This window comes from Lathamus discolor, chromosome 3 (genome assembly GCF_037157495.1).
Source record: "Lathamus discolor isolate bLatDis1 chromosome 3, bLatDis1.hap1, whole genome shotgun sequence".
Taxonomy (NCBI): domain Eukaryota; kingdom Metazoa; phylum Chordata; class Aves; order Psittaciformes; family Psittacidae; genus Lathamus; species Lathamus discolor.
In genome coordinates, this window is record NC_088886.1 from 31,445,369 (window position 1) to 31,466,142 (window position 20,774).

Genomic DNA, 20,774 nt, shown 5'->3' on the forward strand with positions numbered 1-20,774 from the left:
TCAGAAGGGCAGCACTTCCTAAGTTTTCAGGACCAATCTATCAGAATTATGAAAGACAGGTTACGCTTTTAGACTAAAAAAGAAAGGTAACATAACATTTTCCCCTCTGATCTTTCTCTACAGCCACCTAAAATTGATAGCTTCAAGATTTGGGTAAGTATATTAATGATAAACAGGTTGATTGACTTTGAAAACAGAACCCTAAAGAAGCAGATTAGATACTGAACACAGTGAATTGGCTGAGGTTTTAACAACTCAAAAAGGAAATGTACAAGTTGAGAGAATTAAAGATTTTCCTTCCTCCAGATGGTAAGGTACCTAAGCAGTAATTGATTTTAATCACACACTCCTGACAAAATTCTTTGCCTATGAAAGGCTACTGAGAATACTAAAAGAATATGGTGCCTATTTTCAGTCATTTTATGGTCCAGTTCCCAACAATCACAGTGAACTTCCAATAGCATAGTTTACAACTTTATTATCTCCTCTTTTTCTGTACTTTACTGCTTAGTTTCAGTTGTAGGTGCCCTTTCAACTAAATTTCCTAAAACACCATCTTCTCCAAGCCACTGACTGAGCTATCAGTTTATAGATATATATTACCTAATATATTTGGTTTGTTAGGTTACAGAATCATATTTTCTATTCACCCACGTGTAAGTTGTAACCAAAGCTCCTTGACTTCAATCTTTATAAACTGGTTTCAATATTCTTGCCAGAAACTGCCACCAAATTTCAAGCCAGTCCACTTAATTTCACTACCACTCTGAAGTAAACATAGTGAAGTGCATTTCTCCATACATTCCCATCTTTCCCAAATGGGCTCTGGGAGACCTAATTCCAGTAATGTTTAATGATGTCAGAACATTTACTTTTTATCTTCACTTAATTATTCCTGGTTATCCCACAAATCATGTGACAGCCACCCACCCACCACATAATGAATAAAGGATTTTCCATAATTTCTTCTATGTTTCTTTTAACTGGTTATTGCACCCCATAAAGCTTGAAACCTCTGTGTATTACTTTAATACAATAATAGGCTGTCCCTAAATTCTCTGTATGATTCTCCTGGATTACCTGTGAAAACAGTCACTGAAGTCCAAGGACTTTGTCAATAGAAGTGTTTGAGTTCCTTGGGTTTCAGGTTACTTTCCCAACCACAAAATACTGAAGAGCAATTCTATGATGATACCCTTCAGAAGTTACTAGATATGATTCTTAACAATGCCCCCTTTAACATGCTGTTGTAATGGATTAAATAATCATGATCAACCTATGATACTCTCCCCTGTTGTACTTCTTACCAGACAAAAGAGAAAGAGATGAAATTTCTTGAAGTGCTTCAGCATCTCAGTTAAGATCATCTGTATTTCAGAAAGAAGAGATTTAAGATAAATTCACTACTGGGCCTTTGTGGAGGAGTCAAACCAGCTCAGATTCAGATAATTTTATTTTTAAAATAGATTCAAAATTCCCCAGGAAGAAATGCTCAGATGTACAAAGGTGACACAAATACGAGGCTCTCTAACCTTCACAAAATAATTTTCTTGTCTGGTCTTTACACAGCAAAAAAGAGAAAAGCTAAGTACATCATGCACTTGAATCACATACTTTATTATATTTAGCGCTAGAAGGAGTATAACTGCACCACAGGCATCTCAAATTAAATATCATGTACAGTCCCTTCATTTGGTTGATATGTTAATGGCATATTGTGTGCAGCCACAGATGTTCTTTTCTGGGTTTTGTTAAAACCAATCTAATCTAGTGAGATAAATGAGGTATTCTGATTTTAGGACTTGATTTCGCAGCATACAAAAGCATCAGAAGAAGTGAAGTCTCTTACCACTCAGAGTTCAGATAGATAAACTGATTTCTCTGTCATGGCTTCTGCCTTTTCAGCCTCAGGTTCAGAAAGGTATATGTGAAGACAGCATCCCTCAGCTATTTGGAAGATGCCTGGAAAACAGAAAAAAAAGATGACATAGACTTCTAAGTTTAAGTAGTATTTAAATAGTAATTAAGTGTGCAAAACACTGCTTTAATATCAGTGAACAGATATCAGACAGAGGATCAGCATCGAAGACTGAACAACGACAGTTACCATAGAAATTTTTAAGTTGAATCTAACGAGCTCAGGGACTTGGTACTATGATAAGAAGCAGAGTGCAAGATCAGGTGTGGCCCAACTTGACAAGAAACCAAATTTCAAAGTCATCTGATGGTGTATTTGTCATGAGCTGGTGGCTTCCATCCAGTTCTCCATCAACTGGTGTCCTTGTCTTACTCACTGACACTATCCAGTAGGCTCAGATAAGGAACAAATATTAGAGGGAATTTCAACATTCTGTCCTTATATAGAAGTGGCAGAAAACTTTTCTGCTATTGAAAAAGAAAGTTTGAAACTTTTCGAGACCATATCTAGCACTTCTAAATAGCAAGAACACTATTTTGTTAAATGACATGGAAAGATTCTGTGTTGGTTTTCCAAAGACATGCCCACACTCTGTGATGCAAGACAGCTCTGAGAAAAATTTGTTCTAGCACTGGAAGCACTACAGCTCTGCTTGCAAAATGATCCCTTGGATAGTTATCCATATCCTAGAGGAGATCAGAGAGGTTCAAATGGTGCTCTGCTCCCACGTATCTAGTATTGTCAAGTCTCTCTGCAAGCACTTCTTGCTGAAACACAGAGGTAACCAGTCTCGCAAGTCAAACAAATGGGAGTGGAGAGCAGTTATATGTAAGTTGTGCAATGTCAGTCCTTGCTGCTTTAAGGACCACAGTATTTCTCAGATTGCCACAGCACTTAGGCTGTTCCATTACCAAGCACTACTGGCATAAACTGCATCCTTGTACAAATGAAACACCTAAAGCATCTTTAACATATCCTCGCTGGTACCTTTGCAATATCCTGATGTGGAATCACAGAATCCTAGAATAGTTAGGGTTGGAAGGCACCTTAAAGATCACCTAGTTCCAACCTCCCTGCTCACATATCTCATAATTTTAACATGGAAGCAAGGGTCTGGTGAAAGTACCACCCTGGATTACATTGAATATGAGCTATTTTTCCTAATGAGTAGCACAAGCTGGCAGTATTTGCTATAGTGATTATACTAAGTAGTAAGGAAGTTTAACAGTAATGTAAAATGATATTTTTATGAAAACTAATTAGTAAGTGATTAAAAATCTCATTACTACAACAGCAATGCAGCTCTAATGTAGACTAAAGTACAGTCTCCTTTACGATGAGTAATAAAGCACTGGAATGCTCTTTACCTTGAAGAGCAGGAAAAACAGCTCAGATTTTAATGTGAGCTAACACTTACAGGCAATTACATCCAGTTTCAAAGAACTTTCTCAGACAAAATGCTGGAATTTTGCATTTTATTATTGCTTTTTTTAAAATAAAAAATAAAAAATTGTAGTGCCTGTAGGCATCACCCAAACTAAGACAGTTACTTCCCCCAAATGCAGAGGAGGGCTAGAAAGTCATATTATTCTTCTTTAATAGTAAGCTGAAGTACAGGGAATATAAGTAAATTGCTTAAATCATACACAGTTTATGGCAGAAGCAGGAGGCAAGCCCAGCTCTCCTTAAAACCAACTCTAGTACCAGGAAGGAAAAAATTTCTTTTCCCTCTAAGGAGCTCGTCACACACTGTTCTTTGGGAATTAAAAAATATAAGTGATTCTCTGCAGGACTGGAGCTTAATGGCTTGTCACTGTAGTCAAATAATTCAGTGTCAAATGCCTATGACTTTTTAATGATTCATTGGCAAACCTAGATTCCATACACATTAGAAGTGCCTGGTTACTGTGCTGTGTCATTGGAAGTTGTATAAAGTAGAACTCAAACATCCTTCACCACTTCATTAATGAAATAAATTTATCTTCTAACAGAAATCCATCAACGTTCTAGATGTACATTTTATGTTCATGTATATACCCTGTATCTTGTCTGTTTGAACTAAAAGGATTAAAAGAATTTTGATCAATGCTCTGGCAACAAAGTTGCCCTCCCCTGAATACAGTTCTCAGCTAGCCTGCAGTGTAAATGATACTTAATAGATAAAGAGACATGCTGTCAAGATCAGCTAGCATGTGTTAAAACTCAATTGTCTCTAAGGCAGTAAGGAATAAAAGCCTTTCAGGTAACACATTACTGTCGCCCCATTTGTGATATATCTGAATATAAGCAACAGGGCTTCTGTGCTCCTCTTCATTCTTCTTATTTCCCTTTGCATAAGAACTCCATTAGGATATCTGTGAAAACTTTATCACTTACAAACTGGGAGATTGAGACAAAGGAAACTAAGGTATCCGACCATGAGTATGCTTTCTCTTAGTGTCACAGGTGGCACCAGAAATCAGGAATCCACAGATTCCAACCCATTACTGGTTCATCAAGCTATGTCCCTTTTACTGTATTCCAAATGGTATGTCAGTGGTTTATTTTTCAAAAAGATTTACTGAAAGCATTAATGTAATTTTATTCTTCCTCATTAGGATTACCCAGGGAGGAATAAGCTCCTTAGCGTGTGCTATAGAAATGACCACAGTCACACAGCTCCTTCCCTGTTTATTTGGGCAGCACCCACTCCTGGTCTATTCCCTAACAAGAAATGGAAAAGATCTACAAAAACCAGTAACTGACTCCTGGGAGTCCTTTTGTAAACACAGCTTAGTGCTGTGGGGTGTGAGATACTTCCACATCCTCCTGACCCATGTTTGTACTGGGGATGGGTTTGGTTTTTGTGTGTTTTCTAGTAAGCCACAAAATTTAGTGAAATTTTTGTATTTGCAATTTAAATAAAAAGCTACTAAAAATTGCACTTATTTTTTTCACCAAGACAAAACTGCACCAAGAAAAAATATTTTGGTTGGCAAAAAGAAAATGTCAGCCCATGTAAGAAGCCAGGTCTCTCTCCCTTGCCCTGCAGAAGGAGTAACTATGTGCTACGTGCTTATAGTCATCAGGCCTATGAAGATCCATACAGGGAAAAAAAAATTATAGAATCCTAGAATGGTTTGGGTTGGAAGGGACCATAAAGCTCATTTACTTCCAACCTCCCTGCCCCAGGCAGGGACAGCTTCCACTAGACCAGGTTGCTCAAAGTTTTGTCCAGCCTGGCCTTGAACACTGACAGGGATGGGGCAGCCATAGGTACTCTGGGCAACCTGTGCCAGGGCCCCACCACCCTCACAGTGAAGAATTTCTTCCTAATGTCTAATCTAAAAAAAAACAGTATCAATCCAAAGAAAGGAATTTGATCTGATTGTTTAGAAAAGGAGCTTCAAGGACAATTGGAGAGTCTGTCAGACTAGTGTGAGAAGAGTACACTTTTTCTTGACAATCACAGAATCACAGAATCATGCAGAAGTAGAAGGCAACAACACTATTAACAACTGCATCAGTATCCAGACACATTGCAAATGTTCCCAATAGTCAGTGCACAAAGCATATCAGCCTGAGAGAAAATTGAATTTGTTTAGGAAACTCTTATGCAGCTACTGACTTTGACCATAAAAATAATTTCAAAGCACTGTCTTCATCTCCAGCATTGTTTCCAGCTGTGTTTAAGCAAATCTGAATTCCTTCATCTGCAGCTGGATTTCTCTCCTCTTTTGCTTTCTTTTGAAAGCAGTACAGTGATAAATTCAAAGACAAAGCAGCTTCATTCCAAGGGTTTTTCACTTCTTCCCCATTCTGATGGTCACTGGTCACAGACACATATAGAAAGAAACTGAGATTGAAACTATACTAAAGGCAAATTGATATACACAAGGACACATAGGTTTGTCCTTAAAAGCACAGTATATGAATGTCAGGGAACTGATGGACTCTCATCTTCTCTGCTCATAGGAATGATGCATTTGGTCTAGTGTTGCTTTCTATAGCATTAATATTTAGGTACAAGAATATCTGTACATCAAACCAAGAACATTCCCCCCCATAGCCCCCAAAGGCTTCACTGAACGAGCAGGATGAGAGAATAAACATATATTATCACATGTTAATGCTGTTTTAGAAAAATTTTTTGAGGAGAGGGGAAATGCAGCAGTTATTTAATTATCTCTGTCATCCCCTCTCATGCACTCACATCAACATTCATCAACACTAACAGCACTTAGGGAGGAAGGGGGATGGGGATAAGAAAAAAAGGAGGGGCTGCATGGAAAGCTTAGATAAAAATAAATATTCTTTGTGAATCCAGATTACAATGCCTGTTTTTTCCAAGATATGTCAAAATCTTGGAGATATAGAGGGGTGATAAATTCACCCTCTGTATATTATAAGTGATAGCAGGGGTTGTAGTGACAGACTGCAGCTTCATTTATAGATACCTCTGAAGACCTGAATTAAGCTGCTTATTGTCCTAGGACATAATGTGACCAGTTTTACAGAGATCAATGTCTTCTCTACAGATGCCTACTCACCAGTTAAGAAATCAATCAGCTAAGCTTCAACAACTGCCAGAGGATCAACCAAGGGCATGCATCCCTAATACTGAATTTAAACAAAGATTACAGCTCCTGTTTCCCCAGCAGACAGTTTCTGCAGCAGACTGTAGGAACTCCCATTCAGAGCTGCTGCCACAAATGACAGGGAAGAGGAGAAACAAGATCTCACTTGGTGTGTGCGAATTGTGTCTAAACAGCACAAGTTTTTTTCCTGCTGTGTATCCACCTTTCTTCTGTGAAATATACTCACAGTACCTGACCCAAGCACAGAACTGCTCTCAGTGCACAGGATGCCTTCACGTCTTTGGTAACACTTAACATTCAACTTCCTTATATGCTGGAATATGACAACATCTTCCTATGTGCACAGGCTGCACAGTTACTGCTGAGGTTCTCTCATACATACCCATAGCTAAAGAAAGAAAATATTTTAAGTGAAAGTCTGATAGGGGAAATACCCCACTATGTCATGCAGAGGTCTTCTTCCCGTCTCTCGAGCTGATTTTACACGCTGATAGCTGAGAGTGGAGGAAGAAAGAGAGTAAGAGAAACCCCCAAGAATTCAGCTGGGTTAAATTCATTCTTTCAGAGATGCAGAAAGCCTTGGTTATTCTGCAAAGTAACTTTTTACAAATGTTGTAAAGTCCAGAGCACAGCATCGAGGAGGGCTGCCACTCAGTCCCTTGCTCCCTCTTATGGGACTTGGGAACAGCTGCTCTACTCATGGGCTTGACCTTGGCAGCTGCTATGCACTGATTACAGTGACTAGTAAACATAGGTCTTCCAAAGTCATTTTGGATTCTCTGGCAGCTGAAGATTTGAAATGTAGAGATGACCATCTGCATGCTGCAGTGTAGGAAGATGCATGCAGGGAGGACACCCTCTTTTGTTCTGATGTTCTTCAATCTGTTGTGAGAGTTACTTCTGATTGAGTTAAACAATCTGGTGTGCTTTTCTGTCCTTTTAAGTTAATGAAGTTTTCAGTTATCTTACTCATCAGCATGCAAATCTAACTCCAACATGACTTACAGAATGAAGAAAAACAGACAATAAAGAGGATGCTGGGCTCCCTGCCTGCAGCAGTTTCAAGCTCAGTAATTTACTGTCTTTGAGTCCTGCCTTTGCAAAGTGTATGTCTGGATGCAGTGCATGTGAGAGATGTTGAATGTCCATCTGACCTTTTTGCTGAGTCAATGAGCAGGAGGATCTGCTATCAGAGACCTTCTCTGAGTAAGGTATTTGTGAGAGCTGGGCCAAACTCCCAAAGTTTGTGTTACAAAGGATTCTGAACAGTTCTTATGCACTAATTGCCTGGGTAGAATTCAAATAAGGGATGAAATATGTCTATGTTTTTTAATTCAATTAGAAATTTATATTCACAGCCTTCAATTTCCCATCAAGTACCTACAATACATTTCAAAGTCATACATTTAAATGCATTATTCAATAAATTATACACAAGAAACAAATCAACAATATATCCTTATGATATATTGATCCTTACAGGTCCCTTCAAACTCGACATATTCTATGATTCTATGGTATATGTAGGTGGCACTTATAAATATCAAAGCACATGAGAAAAACAACTCTCTGCATATTTCTCCATGAACAAATCTGGTAATCAGAGATTTCTCACATGTACCAGAAAAACACAGCACAGAAAAATGAAAGCAAATAGAAACAAATGGGTACACAGTGAGTGTTGTCTCCCCAAACTAAGCAAATGACTTTGCATTCAATCCTCTATAAGCAAGGAGAATCTCTTTTGTCAGCAGGGTTGCAGAAAGTAATACTACAGAGTGGGATGATTTTATGTCCTAAATAAAAAAAATCAGAAGAACCTGTGAAAAGGGGAAAAAAGCAACTGAAAATGATCCAAGCCTTTGTAATGCAGTAATCTCTGTCCATCCTGTGTAACATCTCAGATTGCAACAGTATTTGAGGAGGTTAGGTTAATACACACTGATGCGAAACAGCATTCCCTGCCTGAAGCAGGAATTCTAATAAACAAACAAAATGAGCATAAAAACATACTGGAGACAATAATAACATAACAGAGAGAGATAAAAAATAGCTAGAGATAAAAGAGGTGAAAGATATGACCAGATTACAAATAAGACTAAACATTTTGGGATCTAGCTGCCTTTTTCTTACTAACTATAAGAAAAAGATGTTGGAGGATAAAGAAAAGACACAGCTCAAATTTAGGATTCATTTTTCCTAAATTCTAAACTCTACAGGAAAAGAGTCTATAAAAACTGGTATGAGATAATCAAATAATTCTTCACATTTCTTTCCTTTCATTAATTATTCTCATCAATTTATCCAAGACTTAGATAGCTAATGACATTTTGGCTGATTGCAAATACAAAGGCAAACATCAAAAAGCTACTGTGTTTCATATGCTGTATAATCTTACCCTGAGTTTAACATTTTTATGATGTACATTGTACAGATGTATTTACAAGTTAGACTTAATTTAGAAAACGGATTAAACAAGGGTAGTCCTAGCATTCAAGGCATGCTATCAGTAAAAATTTTAAAGAGAAGGTAATATTTACTGTGAACTAGTTCTTCCCATTTGAAGTGGAAAGTGAAGTATTCCATAGCTAAATGAGAAATTACTAATTTTTAGAACATAAACCAGTGTATTAACAGAATTGAATTAATTGACACTTCGTATTGTAAGGGGCAGATTGTAATTTTTCAGGAATGCCTAAGTCTGAACACCTTATTCATAAATCAAATCGTACTTAAATATTTAGTGTACAGTCATGGCTTCATCAAATTCAGTGTCTTTATATTCTTTCACTTATATATTCTAGCTCTCTTTCTTTGTGCCCGTAACTAGTCATTTGATTTATTTTTCAAAACACCTGGGGACAGAATTTGCAAGAAATAAGGTTAGAGTACAAGGAATTACATTCTTCTGGTTTGTATTTTTAGTTTTCATTGTTTTGGAAATTATTTTGATGTTAATTCAATGGAAATGAAGCCAGTTTCATTGGCAATTGCAATTGCTAATTGGTAATTACCAATTCATTGGTAATTGCAATTCTCAAGAGAAATTTTAGGATTTTTGTAGCCAGACCTATTAATCTGGAAGTGTATTTTCTATTTTTAGTGATCTGCTTTTGCTTGTAGCACAATGCTATCAGGAACTGAAGAAGTTATTTGGATATGTTTGAAAACATGACTTTCTAGAGAAAGTTTTATCTGCTCATTTATTATTTGCCTTGAAGTTCTCATCAAACGTAGATGACAGAATGTTTTTCCAGATACCTGCCCTAAATCCTTTGAAGAGGCTTATTTATGCCATTATTAGGCTTATTTATGCCATTATTATAGCATAAATGATTGTATTGACATTAATAAGGTTTTACCTTTTGCCTCTTTTCCACCTCTTATGACAGGAATTTAAATGAATGAGACTGTCACTTTTTCTCAGTTCCGAGAATTACAAGAAGGTTATTTTCAAGAACCTGCATAATGGAAATATCACTGCACTGGAAAGGTATTTAGAAATCTGTTTTGTGAGTCTGCATTTGGTGAGAATGGCAATGAAGTACTTTAAAGCTGGTGAACAATAAAAAGGGCTGCTCAGCTCCACCTGAATTATATTTCTACCTGAGGCTCTGGAAGGCAGCAGACCATAAGCAACTGCTAAAGGAACACAGTCAGTGGTTCTCACACAAATCCCAAAATGAGCAGCCTGAGATTCTTTCTCCATTTGTCTGACCACCATGCAACCTTAGATCTGCTCCACTTGCTGCCACCTTCCTCACTCCTTTGCACATTTGAGAAGAAAGAGTTGCTGTGGTAGCAGGCCCATGTAAAGATATATCTGCTGTATTCATTCATGCTTTTCTTGGGCAGCCCAATAACCATCTTTTTAAGTCTTTTCACTTCACCTTCTACCACTAAAATCTACTGCAAAAGATTAGTGATATGCTTTTCACTCCATTCATGTGAAATCCAGAAAAGGCAGACAGCTTTGCCTATTTCTAGCAACAGAGAGTGCATAGGCAATGCAGAGTCATCTAGCTGATCACAGCACAGACTGACACAGTTGTAATCATTGAGGCCAGGTTTTAGGAGAAATCAATTATGGCTGAGATGATGTTTTCAAGTGTTCATCTACCTTTCAATGCAGTATTTTTTACAAAACTACACTAAGAGCTTGGCATCTAAGTACATGAGGTGTTTTAGCCAGCTTTCTTTAGCCACAAATATCTTTCCCGGTATTAATTATGTTGTGCTTTGGTATATTAATACTATCTTGAGCTGAAGATACAATTTAGGGTTTGCTTTTACATTTATATCAGATGTGCGCACAGGTGTTCCATTTCTCATGACACAAGGTGCTTGAGGTAATAATTAATGTGGAAAAGGAACCCACCATTTTTTTGCATGACAGAGAAAAATGGATGATTAAAAATGTAGACAGGTTTCTGGTCTGCCCAATTTGAGTGATTTTGTTCTGTGACATGTTAAAGCTTGAAAATATTATACAGCTTGGAGGAAGTTATCTACTCTGTATTAATTGCAGTTCTATGCTTGCTTTATGTTTACACATTATTATCTGACTCCCCATTGAGGAGAAATAATTAGAACGTAGCTAACTATAAATAAGACAGATATATTATTTCTGGCAAATTCCTTAATGCAACAGATGACCCTTGGAAGAAAAGCTACCAAGGCATGAACCTCTTAAAACCAGTGATCTTTCCCATCTAACTTTCATAATTAAAGACATTAGGAGTGAAGAGAATGAAAGCTTTAGGTTTGGTTCTCCAGTATGAACGGCATCTATCATTAGTTTGTACAGACAGGCTTATTTGCCTTCATTTCACCATTTTGGTCTTATTTCCTGCTAGTACAAGGAGACTCATAGGAGACATAGTCTGACGGATGCATTCTGCTTTCAGCTACTCCGGCAGAATGTTTAATGACTTCAGTTGTACCAGTGATCAACAAAAAGTAAAATTTTGCTCATTGGGTACAGGCAAATCTATAAGCCTTTAGTGAGACATATGCCTGTGGGAGAAGTAAGGGAAATAAACATTCTTTTTATATGACATAAGAGTATGAATGAATTCTGTCTGGTTTCAGAGCATACTGGACCAATACAGAGAAACCTGTTGGTATACAAACTTGAGGGAGGTGAAGCTTCCAGGGTTATCACCCCAACTGGGATATTTTGTCACAGACCTTCTGAAAATTAATTGACTTTTGACAACTTGCTTGAGTTGCAGATCTACCCACTCATATAATTCATCCAGGGGGGTTGTGGAGTCTCCTACACTGGAGATATTCAAGGCCCGCCTGGACAAGTTCCTGTGTGATGTACTGTAGGTTACCCTGCTCTTGCAGGGGGGTTGGACTAGATGATCTTTTTAGGTCCCTTCCAACCCTTGGGATTCTGTGATTCTGTGATTCAACAGTTTTTAGCCTGGTTATGCTCTTGTTGAAGTCTAAAATGTACTTTCTGAACTAATTTTGTTTGTTCCCTTTATATGTTTGCTCCTTGCCCTGTCTTCTCACATGTGCTACATGCGTCTTGTAGCAGATGAAGGAACAAGATAAAGAAATGTTCTGCTACTGTGATCCATCACATCAGAAAATATTTGATGCCGTGACTCAAGGGAAGCAAAAAAGATTTGTCTTCATAACAGAATCTACTGTGTTTTGGCTGAGGTTCAGATTACATAGATCACCTTGTCTCTATTAAAATCATAAATATAATTGTCTTATAAAATGCCAATATCTCTAGGATATCAGAATTTGAAACTAAAATTCTGCAGATAACTTATTTAGATTTCTTTCTATTTTATTCATATACAATAAATATTATAAATATTTAAGTAAAAATCTTTATCTCAAAGTGTGCTTGATTTGGTAACCACAGAGACAGGAATATGAGATTAGATATTAGTTAATAAAATATCTATGAGGCATATACCCTTCTGGAAAGAGTAGTCATATGGTAGGGGTTCCATATTCAAGCATCATCTAAGTAGGTTAGTAAAGAAGGGTCCTAGGGGAAGGCACTGCCTCCTGTGGTTTGAATCTGACACAGAACAGACTTTCCTTGTTAGTACGAGCTGGCTTGAAGCAGACTGTTGCATGCCAGTTTTTCCTGCCCTCCTGCAGATGCTCTCAGCTCCTGCTGTCGGTTACCACTGCCAACAGTGTACCTCCCACAGCCATGAAGGAGACAAGCACAGTCACTGTAAATGTTATGGGTTGCAAAATATGGCAGTTCTGATCCTTCTCAAAAACATGCAGCTAGGAACTGGCAAACTGAACTTCAGCCTACAGAAAATTTCACATAGGGAAACCTTTTCTCATTGGATGTGGCCTCTCATCTACAGAAAGTTTTTAACCTAAATTACCTCATTCAATGCATAAAATGGGAGGAAAGTGAACATTTTTCTCTCCTCACTCAGACAGGTAACACCTGCCTCAGATAGGTAGTGCAGCAAGATATTTTTCTGTAACAATATACAGAAAATGGCTTTCTCAGATCTCAAAGTCTTTGTTCTCAATTTTCTTTTTCTTTGTCAGATGTACGTTATTTCAGTGAATGAAACACAATTGATCTCAATTGGAGAGCCAATAATAAATTTGGAAATAATAGTGAACAAACCCATTAAATACAGAACTCTCATTTATATTATGTTCCCGTTATATTTCTATAGGATTTCAGATTGGATAATACACAAGTCAAACTGCAATAGTTTCCTCATGTCAAAGATTAAACTGGTTTCCTCCTCCTCACCAAGCTGTTTGTCACTTATCCTTGTATAGATCACTGAGCCCCTCATACCTGCAGCAGTTTCATAAATTCTACTGTAGCATTTTCATACTCATTTATCACTTGAAAACAGATAAAAAGCAAACCTGAGGACGAGGGGAAAGTATACAGTAGAAAGAAGTTCCTAAGCAGAGAGCAAAAGATAAAAATAGAACGGGCACATAGTTGAAAACTGAAAACCTATCTTCAGATTCTGTAGGTAAATCCAAAGGAAACTGCTGTGATCCCCTAAACATCCCCACTTGGATATGTGTCAGAGCTTTCCCACACAAGCCTTGTGCTCCTTTCTCAGTTCTGGTAAAATTGTTCCAAAACCTTCAAGATTATGTATCTCCCTCCTCCTGCAACTTTCTCTGTTCTGTTGCCCAAGCCAAATGTGTGGCTGCAGCACATCTACCCTGCCCTTCCTGCCTTTTCCATCCAAATAAGCTGCTCAGTGGAATAGAGAAGGACAGGGAAGCCAGAAAACTTAACCAGGTTCAACCCTTGGTTTCCACCACAGCATCTGGCAGCTAGAGCTGCACCTCCTCCAAGAACCAAAGTGAGTTCCTTAAGGACTGCTCCCTAGTGCTGCCCCATGCTCAAAGGGATAAAGTCCAGCAACATCAACAGAAATCATTCCTGAAGACTCCAGCTGCATCCTGGTCTCTCTGGTTTCAGTAACATGCTCCAGGGAACAACCTGTCTGCAAAAGTCTAGCATGTCCTCAATGTGTCCAGCTTTTTGCTTCATGTACTCTGATCTGGGATTAAACGCACTCCCCATGTGAAGTGCTGTTAAGCTTGATTTCCACGTGTGAAATCCAGATGGGTTGGCTTGGCCACCGCTACACTGCCTCCTCCTTCCATGAACTGACCTACATAGAGTCAGTCCCTGTGGAACATCTACATGCAACTGCAGAGCCACTTAATGCTGCCACAGTTCAGAAGTCCTTAACCATGTAAACAGACATCCCAAGAATATCAAGAAATTATGGTTCTAATTTTAATCAATTAACTTCTGGATTCTGAGCCTTCAGGTTAGACTGTATTCACACTCGCTGTGTTTGAACAGTACCATGAAAGCTTGATCCTTATTCAACTTATTTTATTAATGAAAATAGCTTGTCTTTGAACCACCTGACACCAGCATTCAGGGCTTCCACTAAACAGACATTCACTAGGATGTCAAGATGCTTTTGTTGTTTCCAGTATCAGAATTGAAGTGTGATCCCAGGAACATCTAGCCTGTTCTCTATGAATAGAAAATAAAGCACAGTGCCATTAAATATTGCAACTGAAAGTTCAGGTGAGCTAACCACATAAGAAAAGAGGCTCACAGATGCTCAGGTAATTTTATGTATAGTGGCCATTAGCCTAATAATGTTTATTGTGCAATTATTAAATGAAGAAAACTTCCAGGCCATTCTTCTAGTTCTCTCCTAAAACCTATTTTTCCTTGTAAACAAGTCTAGCACAAATTCTTTTGAAATGAAAATTCATTAACTTCAAAATTAAATGAAGAATGAAATATGGTAAAACCCATATATTCTCTTGGAGCAACAAGCCTTAAAAATCAGTGCTGTCTTGAGACAGGAATTTCTACATATGAAACACATTCTAGAAGTAAAAAAAATGATGTGATAAACCAGTCCAGTTAATGTCCGATGGGAGAGAATGAAATGCTGGAACTTCATCTAGAAAGCAACAATATTTCACACGTAGTTTAATGTGCTTTAGAGCCAGGTTTCAGCATGTTGGATAAATTACAGCTTTGCTACTCGGCTGCAGAAACCAAGCATAGGAAGCATTCTGGTTTTGCAGATAATGATTTGCACATGATATTAAATTCCCTTTTAACACCCACTGTTATCACTGAGTACACATATACATTGGTGTCCTGGGCCTCAGTTAAACTGGCAATCTAGAACAAAGAATATTTAGGATACAGTATCAATACCAGGAAATAGAGAAGTCAGTGTTGATGCATACATTTCCAAAGCTGAAAGGACAAGACTTCAGTCTAAAGCTATAAATTATTCATAGCATATTCTGACATATTGGGGAATACACCTGAATACTTATATGCCACACAACTGGTAAGGTCCCTATAAATTTGGTAAATCATGAGACTGTGGAAATTTTCCTTACTTTCATTATACAGGCTTTATGGGACAAGCTGTGCCACAGTGGATTTCACTGATACAAGACATGGAATCAGAACAGATGAACCTGGGGAAGACCTTAACCTTGAATCAGAGCTCCTATTTTTTTAAGCGATTTTCCTCAGAACAACTGGATTTGCCAGTAATTTGAGAAATGAAATCACAGACACTCATAAAAGCTTACCAGTCATATTACACTCCTTTGCTAAAAAGTTTGGAAATTGTTTTCACAATGCATTTAATAACATAAACATCTGATCTGTGATTCTCATTTGCTGTAAATCTTCTTTAGCTGTTTATAACAAGACAAAATAAGGGCAAAGCATAACCATTTGGTGGCAGGTTCATCTATTTTGCATTAATAAAATTGGCTACTTACTGCCCTCATGTACAAAGATTACACCTTGATAAAACAAAATTATTATTTCTCTAACATCAATAAAATTTTTGCAGACAAAACATGTTACAGCACCAGCCAGGCAGAGAAAATTAAGACTGCAGTGTTCTTTTTCCTTTTGAAAAATCATTTGATTTAACCAATTAGTGTTCCTGTCACACACATGCTCTGGACAGATGCCGTATGTACACATACACATTCAAGTTTGATGTCCAAGACTAGAAAAATGTGCTCTGCCACTTTCCTTGCGGTTTCCATACCCTTCCTATAAAATCAGCAAAAGGTGATTGGCAGCTTTTAATCTGCTGGATTCATATTACTACCATCTGACATAAGTATTCAGGATGCATCCAATATACAGATACATAGTGCTTTTGTGTTCTTTTTGAGGAGACAAATTGACCCTAAAACAGTTTTAACACAGCTAGAAGAATGAAAATCAAAACAGACACAGCATTTAGAGGGTGTTGTTTGCTCTGCAAGTTCTTCAGAAATCACGTTCTCCCAAGTATCAGTGTACAGGAGAGACAGAAAAGCCTCATGGAATGAAATACCTGAGTGAGGACGTGGTGTCCATGTGGTATGGTGGTAAGGCTTTACATATACCATATAGAAAAAGAACGGTCGTCTTGCTAAAATACAGCTTGGAGCCTAAGTATGTGTGAACTCCACTTCTGACTCCCCCACAAAGTTCCTGTGTGATCTTGGACATCTGTTTTAAATTTTGTGCCTCATCTCCCCTCTAAAATAGACTCAATACTTCCTTTTCTCATCTTCTGTCCATCTATCTTGAATTCTAAACAATTAAGACATAGACTGACTTACAGTGCCTCATTCAAATATGTCCTGTTCTTGTATGGGGTATCTAGGAATAACAAAAATTCTGCTATTAATATTTAAATAGTTATTACTAGTATGAAGAGTGCCCAGACTCCTCTGCTTCCACTTAATCTCTGTACTTCAATTTCTCACTGCAATATTACTACTTTTTGATTTCTCTTAGTGTGTAATGAAGCAAATATAAGGTTTGACAGTCCAGTGCCTCTTGTCACTTGGATTGTGCCAAATAGCTGATAGCAGGCACCCCTTTATAGGTGATTTGGGTAAGATTAAATGACATGAAGAATAAACCTGATGTTGATGGTTGTTGCAAAGAGTTATTTTCAGGAGACTGTTCCTCACTAATGCAAAGCAACAGGAGTGTAAGTTACAGTGACTAAGTGTATAGATTAAGTTCATGGTTGAGACAACCAAAGCTGCCCTATGATAAAAAGGCACCTGATTTCTGTGAATGCTAATGGAAAACAAGGGTTTAGAATTTCCAAGTTACCATTAAAGAGCTCAGCCCCATGAAAGATATTTTCTTCTAATGAAAAGATTTTTCAGAGCCCCTTTTTTCAAACTCCTGAAAAGAGTTGCCGTTTTTTTCAGAACTGGCTGTGAGGCTGTGATTATGCTTTGGGAAACAGTACAAGTCAGCAAGTTAAACCAACCACTCCTGCTGGGCTTCCATGGATATTCCTACTTGTGTTGTCTCTGTAACTTGCCAGTAATTGCACAACATCAGAATCTTCCTCATGTATATTTGCTTTAGAAGTAACTATTCACTCTTCTGGGGTGGGGGTGGGAAACAACCCCCCAAAAAAACCCAACATTATTTTTAACTATGTCTTAAAGTAAGTACTGTTTATCACTTAGACCATCCAGGTTCTGTTGGAGTAAGAGCATAAGAAACAGCTGTCACACACACACACACTCAGCTGTTGAACTGAACTGTATCCATGAATATGTGTTAAGTATAATTATTTGCCCTCAGACAACACCTTGCAGTCTTTATTCATCATTACAGCTATTCACTGATACAGGAAAGTAAAATCATCTGCCATTAAACATGACAAACTGAGGCACAGAAATCTAATGCCAGTCTAAGAGTTTGAGTTTGATGACACGGTGTCTTCAGCAGCAACAGCAGCACAAAGTATTCCTGCCCTGAACCAGCCAGTGCTGTTTTTTCCTTCCCATTGCAGTCTACTCATATCCTTATTTGTGCTGCCTATTGCAAACTTAAGTGCTGAGATCATAACTAGATGTTTCCTAGCAATATTTATCAGACATTCATGAAACTTGTCACTAATTTGCAGCAATTTTAACACATATATTGATGTCTTTGAATGCAGACAACTAGAGCTATGAATATGTCAGGTTCAAAATGTGTGAACTAACTCAGCAGATCATCTGTATCTGACACTGATCACACACGTACGAATGTCAAATACTTTGTGCGATCTGAGAGATATGATTCTCACATAGCTTTAAACAGTTTTAGACTAATGCTGAACTATCCTTTTGTCATTGTGAGAAATAAGCAGGATTTAGCTTTCTACTTTATGCTTTTTAGGGTGAAATGAATTGTGCCCTAAACTGCAGTGCCTGAATTAGTTCAGTCTTCACGGGGAGTTAGGATCACTGTTTCAGGTGAACGCACTCACCTGAATCTTATGCTGAATGTCTTCTCCAAGATCATACAACAGCAAATCAGTGGCAGAGCTGGAAAAGAATTTCAATTTCCTGACTCTTGGTGTGATGCCTTTGGTGCTGGATATTACCTCCCTGCATTTGAAACTCATACAGAACAAATTTTAACTTTACCCATGGGCATGAAATAAAGTAAAAAATAATTAAAAAAAAAGTTTTTAACCCTGATTTCTAATTACTTCATACATAATTCCACCTGACAAGAACAGTAATGTGGCATTTCAGTCTAGCGTACTGGGTATAACATTGCTAAAGGAGTGGAAGCACATAGTCCCTGTGAACCAGCCTCGGGTGGACTTAAATTACTCCTTGCTCTTTCAAAGTGACAGTTTCTGATCTCTGATTTCCATTGGTTACTAAGCTACTAGAAACAAGTATACTGTACATGGGTAAACAGTTATTGTATACATCTGGGTCACTAGCCAGATTGTAATGCAACCTGCTGTTACTGATTATGTACTGTGTCCCTCTACATACACATGTACTGGATGCAGCATTTCAGCCTTATTTAGATGCTCTATATTAAGCTTCAGAAATGCTTAATAGGATGTGGATGTTGCTCTGGTGAAAGAAATCAAACCTAAAATTCTGCAAGATTTCCTCATATAGAAAAGTTCTTGGAAAGCTTAGAGCTATTCAGTGTTTCTTATGTTTCCCATCCTTTCTTGGCATCTCTCTTCGCTTCAGGGCAAAATGGTTAGGTATAAGTAAAGGAAGGTGGAACATTCATCAGGAGGAAGTTACAAATGACAAAAAGCCTATTTGAGGACAAAGGAAGATGCATAAAATAGACTATTTTTTTACTTGCATATTTATGCATGCAAACTAACCAACTTACATCCATGCCCATCTCATGGTCCTTAAGTGAAGCTGGTAGGAGCAATCTTTTCACCTAGACTCTGAACTGCAGCATGCACTCATCCACAGAGATTCTGTAATAGCTATAAAACAGTGAAAGCATGAAAAATCAGTCCATATTCCAATCAGTTTGCTACAGATCCAGTAACAGAGGAAATACATAGACTGACAAACAGAGGGAAAGCACTAAGTAGTTTCTCCTTATGTAACAGTATCCTTCCTGCAAGTCTGTATAGTGATACAACCTTTTAATTGCTGCAAAAGCTGTAATGATACTCACAACTTGTTTACAAAATAGTGATCCCTCTTTAATTATCCTATCTTTCTCCTATGTCGTGCTGCATATTAAAACGATGTAGGCTGTTTAAAATAGATCTTGCTTATGTAACACAAGGCACGTGTGAAACGAACATGAAAGAGAAGCCAGCAGTTCACACAAAGAAATAGATCTATGATTCCTCCATGGCTGCAAGCAACACTGTCTTTACTGAAAAGTTTTTTCCCAATTCATTCTCAAAGTTCAGTATATTTAATCTTCAAAAAACTGCTTAATGCACTGCTCCAAAGGACTCATCACATACCTTAGCCTAGAATACTGTCAGCAAATGGTTTCTTTCTGAAGAAGACTGTAACTATACAGCTCACTTGAACTGGTTCTTCATTTTAAGATCTAAAAAATGCTTACTTTATGTAAATAACTGCATATATTCATTACGTTCAGGTTACTGAACTGTTACAGGACTGGACATAGCGACTGCTCACTGGAAACCCTTGCAAGCTGAAGTGTGACACCTCAGCAGGCATCAGGAATGAATCCTAGGAGACACTGGTGAGGCTAAGAGAGTCACAGTCCCTGTGGATGTCAGTTTAATAAGGAAACTACTCGACAGGCTCCAGAGGCAAAACGTAGGGTGATAGGCAGAAAACTGTTGATAAAGAATCTCTATTGTAGGAGTCCCTGGAATACTCAAGTACCTCATGAGGAAATACATTGAAGCAAACTCTCTACGCAGAGATGAGAAAATGGTGTGAAGAAGGGCATTTCAGATTCAACGAGGGAGTTTACACAGGATGAATTTGGCATTACCTAAACAGGATGGGAACTAGGCTACCAGTGTCAGAAATCTTTTTAAACCTGGGTATTATAGAAAGCTGGAGCAAAAGCACATCATTTAGGTTGTTCTATTTTCTGGGATGGGGACACTGCATCTTTCAAATATGGCATAGAATACGTTCAGCAAAATTTTAACAGAAAATTACACAAGCTAGAATGCTAAGCTTTGAACGAAAATACTGATATAAAAAGCACAGGAGAAGCCATGTAGGAGAGAATTAGTGGAATACTATAAACTCAGTAAACTATAAAGGAAAACCAAGTAGAAGAAAGAACTCTATGTTAAAGAAGACTCAGTTTCAGATGAAAGTGAAAAATTAACTAAGTCAAAAAAGTAAGACAGAATGCCTGTGATTGAAATTCCAAGGTCAAATGGCAAAAATACAGCACTAAGACTATGTTACTATTTATACAACCACAGTGGTGATAGACTGTA

The 20,774-nt window shown here is 37.8% G+C and overlaps 1 long non-coding RNA gene across 2 annotated transcripts in view; it reads right to left on the bottom strand.

Annotated features, from left to right (window-relative positions):
• Nucleotides 1-20,774, bottom strand: part of LOC136011931 (uncharacterized) — a 170,901-nt gene that overhangs the window by 46,664 nt on the left and 103,463 nt on the right. The window contains exons 4-5 of one of the 2 annotated variants that reach the window (XR_010611514.1): nt 1,850-1,962; nt 1,308-1,367 (exon numbers count right to left, since the gene is read on the bottom strand). This is a non-coding gene — a long non-coding RNA (uncharacterized LOC136011931). The remainder of the gene's footprint in view (nt 1-1,307; nt 1,368-1,849; nt 1,963-20,774) is intronic. The other variant, XR_010611515.1, reaches the window with a different exon arrangement.